We start from the raw sequence: 11,367 nt of genomic DNA on the forward strand, positions 1-11,367 counted from the left end.
AGTGCCTTTGATGGTGCTCTGTTCGCACCGCCTGTACTATGGCAGGCATCTGTGTGTTTTTTCTCCGTTTTTGCTTCATGCTGATAATCAAGATAAAGGACTGGATATTCCTCCTAATTCCCATCTGTTTGAATATTTACTGCAAGGTAATAAAGAGAAAACAAAGAGTCATTTCATTTGTTAATTTCTGGGAGCAAAGATTCTTATTTTCCAAACATGGGCCTGTTATCAATTTGAGGTTTAAACACTGAAGCCATACCTGGAGCCCAATGCAGAGGAGTGAAATTCTTTAGCATGTTCTAGGGTGTAGCCCTCCCCATGGAGGAGGAATGAGTTTTTGGGGTGTTAACTCCCTTTGGGCCAGTGTGAAGGGGAGAATTGCTGTCCTCATGCTGTTGTTGTCACCTGGTCAGGAGGCCTCTGGGGAGAGAGATGTTCAAATTGTTCAGAGGCACTTTCATTCCTGCAGGACATGTGTCTAAGCACAGCACTTGGAGGATATCCAGATACAGCAGTCTATGTTGAGAGATAGCAGAGGAATCAACACCATTACCTCTATCGTTTTTGAGACTGCAACTTTTACGTTTGGAAAATCTTAAAACCTGTAGAAGGACAAAAATTCAAATGCAGAGAGTCTGGTGAGATCCCATCCCTGTTCTCAGCTACGGTTCTGTCCAAATCTAACTACTGTCAACAAATATACACATTAGTCTGCACTAATATTTTCCTCTCATGCAATATCTTGATCACTTTGTATATCAAAACATGTTAGTTCTGTCATCAGTATATATAAGTGTGCCAATATTCTGATATTCTCTGAGATAAACTGAAGGAAATCACAGTAAGAAACAAATGTCAAGCAGCAGGAGCGAGCAACTATATATCAACAATTACCTTGTATGTAAATGGAGTAAACTCTCTAGTTATAAATATGTCATGTACCTAAGTGAGTTAATGAAAAACTCAATTCTATGCTGCTTACAACATAGCTCCAATTCTAGGGACACATGGGCTTTGAAAGTAACAAATAGCATGAGATATTCCAAGCAGATGGAGTCCAAAAGAATGCAATAGCCTTATTCTACCAGATTAATAAATTAAAAGTGGTATAAAGAGATGGGAAGGCCATTATATAATGATGAAGGATGTAATTCACCAGAAGAAAATAACAACTTTAAATGTGCATCCACCCAATATGCCTTCACCTCGATACAGAAAGGAAATGATAAGAGACCAGAACAGTGAGATTCCAGTACGATAATGACAGAAAGGTGCTTTCTGTTTCTAGGAAAATCAAAGCTACCAAACATGAGAGGGTCATCCTATTCCCTTATCTTTTTCACACCTACACACCCATGTTCTTAGACTAACATACATGAAATCTAGACGTTATTCCATCTAACAAAGAAGGTGTGTGCAGGGAATATTACTTTAAAAATGTGTTGTGAGATTCTGAAACTAAAGCACTGTGTCAGCATTGGGATATTTCACTGACACAGAGTTTGGGACTTTAGCATCTGACTGATTTTATTTTTGGGGGCAAAAATGACCATGGACATATAGATGGGAAACACTATTTTCAGAGAAATCAACAACAGAAGCTCTGTTTTGTAGAAAGTGAGACCTAGAGATGCCAAGCAGAATTGATCATGTTGTGTTAATCAGAAAAGAATCACAGGAAACGAGAACTAAGGAAACAGGACTAAAAGCAAATAGAGTAGATAGTTCTCTCCGTTTGAAACTTCTTTTTTCCTTAAAAAATCCGTATTGTTACCTGATACATAAAGATTGAACATTAATGGGTGGCAGAGCCAAGATGGCAGAGTAGTGTGGACGCACACTGATAGTTCGGGAAAAGATAGTTTAATAAGTGGAGTTACGGTAGTCTCAAAAAAAGGATCAATGAAAAATTGCAGAGGAAACTCTTTCGGATCTAGTGGCTGTGACCCGGAGGACCTACTGGGAGATCAAGGTCGCCCACTGGGTGGAAGCTGAGCCGAGGGAGCTGCGGAAGCCACCAGAGCCACTGGAGCCGCCGAGGCCAGGAGCCGCAGGGTCTGCACACCAGTGCTAGAAGGGGAGTGGATGTGACACAGACGACCAGCGGGAAGAGCAGGGACGCCCACGGCTCCGAGTCCACACATGGGCGCTGGAAGTGGGGGTGAGCTCTGTAACCCAAGACATTGGCGGGGAAATGGCAGACAGAGTCTAGAGGGAAGCAAGGAAAAAAAAATGTGGGGGATAGTGGTACAGATGAGTTTCCTTTTCCTCCGACCTTGCAAAGGCAAGCAAGAGACAAAGAGCAGGCCCCATTCTGGATATACATAACAAAAGGGTAGAGCTAATGACCTGAGCACTACAATTCAGTAGCCTAGGCAACCCAGTGGGAATCCACAAAAGAAACTGAGCCCACACAGATTCAGATCGGAAGGTAAATACCATCAATTTTACTCAGCCTTGCGGTATTACTTACCTCCTGAATAAAAAAATTAAAAAATTAAAAAATTAAAAAATAAATAAATAAATAAAAAGAGATTTACCATGCATAACCTGAGGGTGTCACCTTTGCACACACTTAACCTGGAGGAACCAAGCAGAGCTCTCTGGCCACACCCACCTCAAGCCTCCAAGGCTCCTCCAACAGCAGACAGTCCATGTAACACAGACACAGTATAAAAAAAAAAAAAAAACCTCTTTTTTTTTTTGTTTGTTCTACTTAATACTTTTGGTTGAATACTGTAATCAATACACAATTCTTCTTAAGTGCTGAAACTTAACTGAAAAGTGATCGCTGTTAAATATGAGAGTGGGAATAAGAGAGGGAAGAGATGTGCAATTCGGACATGCTCAGGCTGACTTACCTCAAACGGTAGAGTTAGAAACATACCAGGGGATTCCAATTCAATCCCATCAAGGTGGCATGTACCAATGCCATCTCACTAGTCCCAGTGATAAATTTCTGTTCACAATTGATCATAATGATAGGACTATGAGCCAAAGGGATCACATAAACAAGAATAGTGTCTGCAAACACTAGCTGATAGTATAAAAAAGGGAGAGAACGATCCAACATGGGAAGCGAGATACACAGCAGACCCATAGAATGGCAGATGTCCTAACAGCACTCTGGCCTAAGAATAAGCCCTTAAGGCACGCAGATCTGGCTGAAAAGCCCATGAGAGTATTTCAGGTATGGAAAGCCAAGACACTCTGGGGGAAAAAAAAAAAAACACCTAAATGAAAGATCTCCACGAGTGAGATCCCAGTGGAAAGAACGGGTCATCAAAGAAGGAGGAACCTTTCTCTGAAGGGAGGAGAGAACTTCCACTTTGACCATGGCCTTGTCTAAATATTATCAGAGTTGGTGAACTCAGGGGGCTTCCATAGCCTTGGCAGCTCAGTGATTACTGATGCCATAAACAAGAGTGTCAATTTGTTAAGTCAACAACAGGAGTCACTGTGCACTTACTCCTCATGTAGGATCTCTGTCCTTAGTGTGCTGTACATTGAGATTTAATGCCATAAGTAATACTCAAACAGTATTTTTCACTTTATGTTTCTGTGTGGGAGCAAACTGTTGAAATCTTTACTTAATGTATGCTAAACTGATCTTTTGTATATAAAGAGAATCAAAAATGAATCTTGATATGAATGGAAGGGGAGAAGGAGTGGATAAGGGGAGGATTGCGGGTGGGAGGGACGTTATGGGGGGGAAGCCACTGTAATCCATAACCTGTACTTTGGAAATTTATATTAATTAAATAAAAGTTAAAAAAAAAAACTCACAGTGAGGGAAGAATAATTAACAATGCCAAGCAACAAACACAAAATCAGGGAACAAGATCAACGAAGACACTCGACACCTTCAAATGAACAAAACACCCCAAGCCAAGATTATGAAGATGATGAGATAGAAGAAATGCAAGATATGGATTTAAAAAAATTTATTATAAGAACATTTAGAAGTTTTCAAAAGCAAATCCTTGAACTACAGAAATCCTTATTGGACAGGATTGAAAATCTCTCGTGAAAATGAAATTTTAAGGAAGAATCAAAATGAATTGCAGAAAGTAGTAGAACAGGAAAGGGTGATAGTGAATAGAAATCTAAATGAAATGAAGAGCTCAATAGATCAAATGACAAGCACATGAGAGAGCCTTAAAAACAGAGTCAGTGAAACAGAAGAGAGAATATCGGACTTAGAAGACAGAGCACAGGAAAACATACAGTCAAACCAAAGAAAAGAAGAGGAAATTAGAAATCTAAAAAATATTGTTGGGAATCTACAGGATACTATTAAAAAAAAACCAACATTCAGGTTCTAGGAGTTCCTGAAGGCATGGAGAGGGAGAAAGGATTAGAAGGCCTTTTTAGTGAGATACTAGCAGAGAACTTTCCGGGTTTGGAGAAGGACACAGACATCCTAGTACAGGAAGCTCATAGAACCCCTAGTAAACATGACCAAAACAGATCCTCACCACGACACGTTGTAATTAAACTCACCACAGTGAAACATAAAGAAAAAGATCCAAAAATGTGCAAGAGAGAAACATCAGATTACTCTCAGAGGATCTCCAAGTAGACTCACAGCAGACTTCTCATCAGAAACACTACAGGCTAGGAGGGAATGGCGAGACATAGCACAGGTGCTAAGAGAGAAAAATTGCCAGCCCAGAATACTATATCCTGCTAAGCTTTCATTTGGGAATGAAGGTGAAATAAAGACCTTTCATAGCAAACAGAAATTGAAAGACTTTGTGGCCACTCGTCCGGCCCACCCTGCAAAAGATACTTAAAGATGTGCTACACTCAGAAACACAGAAACACGGCCATCAATATGAAAGAAGGGAAAGGAAGAATACCTACCAGTAAAAAGCATGGGAAGCTCAAAGCATATACTAGAAAATATCTCTGGGAAAATGGCAGGGCAAAGTCACTATGTGTTAATATCACATTAAACGTTAATGGACTTAACTCTTCAGTTAAAAGGTATAGACTGGCTGAATAGATTAAGGAACAAAACCCATCTATTTACTGCCTACAAGAAACACATCTCTCTAACAAAGAGGCATGCAGACTGAAATGAAAGGTTGGGAAAAGATATTCCATGCCAACAGAAACCAAAAAAAAGCAGGTGTAGCCATATTAATATCAGACAAAATAAACTTTAATACAAAAACTGTTAAGAGAGACAAAGAGGGACACTATATAATGATTAAGGGTTCAATTCAACAGGAAGATGTAACTATTATAAATGTATATGCACCTAATTACAGGGCACCGGTCTATTTTAAAGATATGTTAAGGGACTTAAAGGGAGATTTAGACTCCAATACAATAGTACTGGGGGACTTCAATACTCCACTCTCAGAAATAGACAGATCATCCGGACAGAAGATCAACAAGGAAACAGCAGATATAATTGACACTATTGCCCAAATGGATCTAAGAGATATCTACACAACTTTCAATCCTACATCTACAGACTTTACATTCTTCTCAGCAGTGCATGGAACCTTCTCTAGGATTGATCACATACTAGGTCATAAAGCAAGTCTCAGCAAATTTAAAAAAATTAGAATCATACCATGCAGCTTCTCAGGCCACAGCGGAATGAAGCTGGAAATTAGCACTCAGGAAACCCCAGAAAGTATGCAAACACATGGAGACTGAACAAAATGCTCCTGAATGAACACTGGGTCATTCAAGAAATCAAAAGAGAAATCAAAAACTTTCTGGAAGTAAATGAGGATAACAACACAACATATCAAAACTTATGGGATATGTCAAAAGCAGTATTGAGAGGCAAGTTTATAGCAATAGGTGCCTATATTAAGAAATTGGAAAGGTACCAAATAAATGAACTTTCAGCGCATCTCAAGGACCTAGAAAAACTGCAGCAAACAAGACAACTTGGAGGTAGTTTTTCCTTTGGAAAGTGTTTGGTTGCCCACAGTGCTAATTGCAGTTCAGTGTGACTCAAAAACAAAGCAAATAAAAAAGAGATGTTGACACAGAAATTAGTTGCAAGGACTTTAAATGGGATAGAGAAAAAAAAGTTAATGCAAGGTTCTGGAGTAAAGGTGGTTCTATTCAATGGGTGAAGGAAATGACAAGTTCATTCTTCATTTCTGTGTCTTCTTCTGGAACAGATATGGATGAGTGTAGGAACCTCGTGGCAGATACCACATACTTCTTCTCGAGGATCACAGCGTCTTATAAACTGAAGATCACTTTTGATGGTCCTGACTGTCGCGGGAATCTGGGCTGTTACGGGCGTCTCGGCAGTCTCATTGGTCCCAGGGGTCAGAGGTCTGGGTGGTAACAGGTTTCTCAGTTTTAACGGGGGTCTTGGCAGAATCAACAGTATCAGCAGACGAACAAGGATACAGAGAGAGGGTCTGGCAACGAACACAGGGTTCAAAGAAAAGCAGGGACTGTTCCAGCTGAGCTGAGAGGGTCTCATATGGACTACATCACAGCCAGCAGCAGGAAGAGCACCCAGCCCCTGGAAGTAACAGACACAGGAAGTGTGGTCACAAACACGATTTGAGACCCTTTCTCCTTTGTCCGAGTCTTTGTGCTCCTGACCTTGTCAAACACATCTGAACACAGCTTTAGCTGGGTCTCCAGGTTCTCAACGTTTCTCTACTAAGCAGTGTCAAATGCTGTCCTCATAACTGGATTTACACATTTGACCCAGGGTGAGTTCTCTTAAGACTCTCCAAATTTGAAGAATCCTATTCCAAAGACATATGTTGGAATACACAGTCTTTTAGGAGGAACATCTCTTAGATTCATTTGACTTCCAATATTGTTCTATTTTAAATTATTTGTTTGAAACATTTTTAATAACTTTTAAAACATTTGTACCCTGTGGGGTATACACATTAACTTAATGCATTCACAGAGTGTACTTAGAGCCAATCAGCATTCAGCCTCTGGAGTAGCCCACACACTTCTTCCATTGTGTAAATAACGTTCACACTTTCTCAGTCTTTCTATAGGAAATCCCAGATTATTCAGATCTATGGTTGCCCTGCTGTGTTGGGGAACACTAGGAACTACTAGCTGGACGTGACTGTTGAATTGAACCCTGTTGGAAAAAACTCAAGGCTATGAGAAGCTAAGTAATTGCTGTGGTGTGACTAAGACTTTGAAGACTCAATTCCAGAGCCTTCCTTCAATCCTCCTGCCTTAGTTTCCATAGTTCTTCCATGTTGGAGTCTCTCACCTTGGTCCCGAAGAGCAGAAGTTTCATCCTCTGCACAGGAGATGGCCATGATCTTGTCTTCTGCATCTGTCTGCTCCTGGTCTGGAACCGCATCATCCATTCGTGGCACAGGCTCAGCCCTGGTCTGGAGTGCCACCAGGACAATGGCAGTGAGGAGGGTGAAGGCCCTCATGTTTGGGAGTGAGCTGGAAGCTGGATGAGCAGGATTTTGTGTATGCTGTCAGTGAGGATGAGACTTGTAGGTTTAGTTCTCAGAGCAGCTCTGTGACAAAGCTGTGATTAGGGATGGTGTGCCTTTGATCAGGAAGTGAGGGCTCCCCTTGCCTTCAGAGTGCCTTTGATGGTGCCCTGTTCTGAAGGTCTGTGTTATGGCAGGCATCTGTGTCTTTTCTCTCCGTCTTTGCTTCCCACCTATAATCAAGAAAAAAGGACTGGATATTTCCCCTATTTCCAATCTGCTTGAATAGTTACTTCAGAATAATAAAAAGAAAACAAAGAGTCATTTCATTTGTTAATTTCTGGGAGCAAAGTTTGTTATTTTCCAAACATGGAGCCTGGTATCCATTTTTGTTTTAGACACTGAAGCCATACCTGGAGCCCAATGCAGAGGAGTGAAATTCTTTAACATGTTCTAGGGTGTAGCCAGCCCTCCCCTTGGAGGAGGAGTGAGTTTGTGGGGTGTTATGTCCATTTGTGCCAGTGTGAGGGGAAAAATGCTGTCCTCATTTTGTCATTGTCACTAGCTCAGGAGGCTTCTAGGGAGAGAGATGTTCAAATTGTTCAGAGGCACTTTCATTCCTGAGATACATATGTCTGAGCACATCTCATGGAGAATAATCCAGATACATCTTCTGCTTTGAGAGATAGCAGAATAATCGACACCATTGTCCCTAGCATTTTGGAGACTGAAAACTTTTACATTTAGGAAGTTAAAACCTGTAGAAGGAAAAAATCAAATGTCAAAAGTCTGATGGGATCCCTTCCCTGTTGTCAGTACAGTTCTTCTCAAATCTAACTACTGTCAACAAATGTACACATTAGTCTGCTCTAATATTTTCCCCTAATGCGATATATTGATCACTTTGTATATCAGGGCCTAATGAGCTTTTCATCAATATACTCCTGTGTGCCAACATTTCCGTACTCACTGAGATGAAAGTGAAGGAAATGGTGGTAGGAAAGTAATATCAGACAGCATGAGTGAGCTACTGTGTATCAATAATTACCTTGAATGCCCACAGCAGAGAGCTGGCCTGGAAGATTGGCAACCGGGACAGAATCCATTTCCCCAACCGGGACTAGAACCTGGTGTGCCGCGGCACCGCAAGGCAGAGGATTAGCGGAGTGAGCACGGCACAGGCCCAAATGTCATCTCTTAAAACGGCTATCTTGCACAAGCATCCAGTGATTGTGCATTAAAGTAGCTGTGGCTTAAACTTACATATTATTTTTCGGAACAGGTGTTGTGAGATTACCAGATGGAAACACTTATCCAGAGCATATGAGGAGTCTAGGGTCACAAAGAGAGCCCACCAGCACCTTGTGCCTTGACTAAGTACTGTTCAAGGAACGTATTTGTCTAGTTTCCATAGGTCTGTGGGCATGTGGTGCTGGAAAGGGTTCAGAATGCAGACCCCCACACACAAAAACGAAGAAGTCATACGGGCCCATGGGAGACAGTGCACCTCAGCAACATGAGTGAATGGTAGGGAAAAGGCAGACAGCCTAGGGAGAGTGCAGGCTTTGTGATTCACGTGTTTGTGTGCGCACGATCTGGGGACAGAGTAGGGAGGGAGAAATTGCATCCTCAGTGCAGACTCCATGTGTGCTGTGCACAAGGCCAGCATGGGTGCTGTCATATAGCGAGATCAGGTAGACCTTCACCTCGCTCACTGATGCACATGGTGACTTTCAGTATGAGAACATCTGCACCAAAATTACCATGGACTCCCCACTGCTGGAGACCTGCTTTCTCCCTCACAGTTTCTAGTGGTGCCCCCTCAGCAACACTTCACAGCAGTGTTAGGGTCACCACAGCTTATGGACACTCAGGAGACCGATGTGGGGGATTGACTCTCAAGTGTGTATTGGGCCTGGGGAGGTGCTACTGAAAATGAGTCCATCTCAGGGTGGGCTCCTGTGCTTGTTGCTCTCCTCCATGGTGTTTATGAACTGCCCCTTCCCACCTGAATTCAAGGTAGATCAGTGCAGCTGTTGTGACCCCAGGTCTCATGTCAATGCCCCGTGCTATGAGTGTAGGGATGGTCATCCTTCCAAAGATGTAATCATGGGGTGACCATAAACTTGAAGCAGACACAAATGCTTTGTCTTAACACATGTGAACTCTTCTTCAGAGTGAATCTCCACTCAATGTTGGTACCTGAGCAGACAATCCAGGGGGACACATAGAGCAAAATCAGAACTTGAAGTTCCCTAGCAGCTTTTATTTTCTGAAGTATGTGTTCATGCTTGATATTCCTAGAATTGGAGGTAGTTTTTCCTTTGGAAAGTGTGTGATTTCCCCACAGTGCTAATTGCAGTTCAGTGTGACCCAAAAGCATAGCAAATAGGAAAGAGATGTTGACACAGAGATTGGTTGCCAGGACTTTATATGAGATACAGAAAAAAAAACTTAATGGCACGATTCTGGAGTAAAGATGGTTCTCTCCAATGTGTGGAGGCAATGATGAGTTCATTCTTCATGTCCGGGTCTATCACCGCAACAGACATACTTGTAGTTAAATAGGCCGCATCTACCATCTATCACCATCCAAGGGTCACAGTGTTTTTTGCACCTACAGAACATTTTCTGGCTTCTCAGCGGCGAAACTAGGGTAGAGAGAGGGATCCGTCTATGAATACAAGGATCAAGAAAAGCCAGGACCATTCCACACTTAGATGAGAGGGTCTCATGGGGGCTACATCACAGCAAACAGCAGAAAGAGCACCCAGCCACTGGAAGGAACAGACACAGCAAGTGTGGTCACAAACACGATTTGAGACCCTTTCTCCTTTGTCCGAGTCTTTGTGCTCCTGACCTTGTCAAACACATCTGAACACAGCTTTAGCTGGGTCTCCAGGTTCTCAACGTTTCTCTACTAAGCAGTGTCAAATGCTGTCCTCATAACTGGATTACACATTTGACCCAGGGTAACTTCCCTTAAGACTCTCCAAATTTGGACAAGGCTATTCCAAAGACATATGTTGGAATACACAGCCTTTTGTGAGGAACATCTCTTTGAGGCATTTGACTTCCAATGTTTATTCTATTTCATTCTATTTGTTTGTAACATTTAGTATTAACTCTTAATACATTTGTACCTCTTGGGGTATACACAATACCTTAACAAAGCACAGAGTGTACTTGGATCCAATCAGCTAGTAACCTCTGTAGTCCACACTTGAACCATTTTGTATTGAACGTTCCCTGCTTTGCAGTCTCTCTATAGGAAATGCCAGAGTATTCAGATCTGTGGTTGCCCTGCTGTGTTGGGGAACACTAGGAACTACTAGCTGGACATACCTGTTGAACTGAACCCTGTTGGAAAAAACTCAAGGCTATGAGAACCTAAGTAAATTCAGCAGAGTGACCAAGACCTTTGAAGACTCAACCCCAGAGCCTTCCTCCAACCTTTCCTCTTCAGTTTCGGTAGTTCCTCCACATTGGATTCTCTCACCTGGATTCTGAAGAGCGGAGGTTTCATTCTCAGCAAAGGAGATGGCCATGACCTGGCCTTCTGCATCTGTCCCCTCCTGGTCTTGAATCTCTTCATCTGATGGTGGCACAGGCTCAGCCTTGGCCTGGAGTGCCACCAGGACAATGGCAGTGAGGAGGGCGAACGTCCTCATGTCTGGGAGTGAGCTGGAGGCAGGAAGAGCAGGGTTCTGAGTGTGCTGTGAGTGAAGACAAGACTTGATTATATAGTGCTAGGAGCAGGCTCTGTGACAAAGGCTGCAGTTAGAGACGGGCTGTATTTGATCCGGAGGTGAGGGCTGCCATGCCTTCAAAGTGCCTCTGCTGGTGCTCTGTTCTCACCGTCTGCATTATGGCAGGCATCTGTGTGTTTTCCCTCCATCTATGCTTCATGCTGATAATCGAGATAAAGGACTGGATATTTCCCTCCAATTCCCAT

At 42.4% G+C, this 11,367-nt stretch overlaps 1 long non-coding RNA gene across 1 annotated transcript; it reads right to left on the minus strand.

The window, feature by feature from the left end:
* Window positions 1-9,826: 9,826 nt before the first annotated feature.
* LOC149125221 (uncharacterized) lies at window positions 9,827-11,129 on the minus strand. Its single transcript, XR_016212616.1, has 2 exons — window positions 10,912-11,129; window positions 9,827-10,063 (listed from the first exon to the last, which is right to left on the minus strand). It is a non-coding gene; the product is annotated as an uncharacterized LOC149125221 (long non-coding RNA).
* Window positions 11,130-11,367: the final 238 nt, after the last annotated feature.

This window comes from Oryctolagus cuniculus, chromosome 8 (assembly GCF_051225735.1).
Source record: "Oryctolagus cuniculus isolate XC-2025 breed Fujian yellow rabbit chromosome 8, ASM5122573v1, whole genome shotgun sequence".
Classification (NCBI taxonomy): domain Eukaryota; kingdom Metazoa; phylum Chordata; class Mammalia; order Lagomorpha; family Leporidae; genus Oryctolagus; species Oryctolagus cuniculus.